Source organism: Pan paniscus, chromosome 10 (assembly GCF_029289425.2).
Source record: "Pan paniscus chromosome 10, NHGRI_mPanPan1-v2.0_pri, whole genome shotgun sequence".
Classification (NCBI taxonomy): domain Eukaryota; kingdom Metazoa; phylum Chordata; class Mammalia; order Primates; family Hominidae; genus Pan; species Pan paniscus.
The window spans coordinates 114,082,716-114,084,507 of NC_073259.2; the positions used below are offsets into that span (position 1 = coordinate 114,082,716).

At 43.5% G+C, this 1,792-nt stretch overlaps 1 pseudogene; it reads left to right on the forward strand.

Moving 5' to 3' along the window:
• Positions 1-416: 416 nt before the first annotated feature.
• Positions 417-1,582, forward strand: LOC100978020 (hsc70-interacting protein-like; annotated as a pseudogene).
• The last annotated feature ends 210 nt before the right edge of the window (positions 1,583-1,792 follow it).

Here is a 1,792-nt window from a genome sequence, read left to right on the forward strand (position 1 = left end):
GCTTGTGTTTCAAATTTAACTATATGGATCCCCAAATCCAGACTCCATGTATGCTGTAAACCTGACAACTTAACTCCTTCTTTAGTACTACTACTATAATTGCTAACTACAATTATTACTGTTGTTGTTGTATCTATTTCTTTATTATCACATTTACTATTTATTGAGCTCTTGCCATATGCTGGGTACTATGCAAAACACTTGACATCATTAGCTCGTGTAAAGTGAGCTATTGTGGTAGCTCACTTGAGCACTGTGGTATAATTTTAAAAATATATCTGGTCTTTGTTCCCAGTTCCTGGCACAGAACTTTAAAAACTCTGGGAATTTCCACCCCTTCTGCACGGTCATGCGGAGCCAGCGCCTGGGCCTGGAACCGGGCCGCAGTCCCACAGCTTCGACAACCACCTCCCTACCATGGACCCCCACAAAGTGAATGAGCTTTGGGCCTTTGTGAAAATGTGTAAGCAGGATCCGAGCATTCTGCACACCGAGGAAATGCATTTCCTGAGGGAGTGGGTGGAGAGCACGGTGGGTAAAGTACCACCTGCTACTCAGAAAGCTAAATCAGAAGAAAATACCAAGGAAGAAAAACCTGATAGTAAGAGGGTGGAGGAAGACTTAAAGGCAGACGAACAATCAAGTGAGAAAAGTGATCTAGAAATTGATAAAGAAGGTGTGATTGAACCAGACACTGATGCCCCTCAAGAAATGGGAGATTAAAATGCAGAGATAATGGAGGAGATGATGGATCGGGCAAATGATAAGAAAGTGGCTGCTATTGAAACCCTAAATGATGGTGAACTCCAGAAAGCCACTGACTTATTCACAGATGCCATCAAGCTGAATCCTCGCTTGGCCATTTTGTATGCCAAGAGGGCCAGTGTCTTCGTCAAATTACAGAAGCCAAATGCTGCCATTCGAGACTGTGACAGAGCCATTGAAATAAATCCTGATTCAGCTCAGCCTTACAAGTGGCAAGGGAAAGCACACAGACTTCTAGGCCACTGGGAAGAAGCAGCCCATGATCTTGCCCTTGCCTGTAAATTGGATTATGATGAAGATGTTAGTGCAATGCTGAAAGAAGTTCAACCTAGGGCACAGAAAATTGAAGAACATCGGAGAAAGTATGAGCGAAAACGTGAAGAGCGAGAGATCAAAGAAAGAATAGAACGAGTTAAGAAGGCTCGAGAAAAGCATGAGAGAGCCCAGAGGGAGGAAGAAGCCAGATGACAGTCAGGAGCTCAGTATGGCTCTTTTCTGGGTGGCTTTCCTGGGGGAATGCTTGCTAATTTTCCCAGAGGAATGCCTGGAATGGGAGGGGGCATGCCTGGAATGGCCGGAATGCCTGGACTCAATGAAATTCTTAGTGATCCAGAGGTTCTTGCAGCCATGCAGGATCCAGAAGTTATGGTGGCCTTCCAGGATGTGGCTCAGAACCCAGCAAATATGTCAAAATACCAGAGCGACCCAAAGGTTATGAATCTCATCAGTAAATTGTCAGCCAAATTTGGAGGTCAAGTGTAATGCCCTTCTGATAAATAAAGCCCTTGCTGAAGGAAAAGCAACCTAGATCACCTTATGGATGTTGCAATAATACAAACCAATGTATCTCTGACCTTCTCATCAAGAGAGCTGGGGTGCTTTGAAGATAATCCCTACCCCTCTCCCCCAAATGCAGCTGAAGCATCTTACAGTGGTTTGCCTTTAGGGTATTCATTCAAATAATGTTTTCCTACTAGGAATTACAAACTCTAAATACTTTTTAAATCTTAAAAATATTTAAAACAAA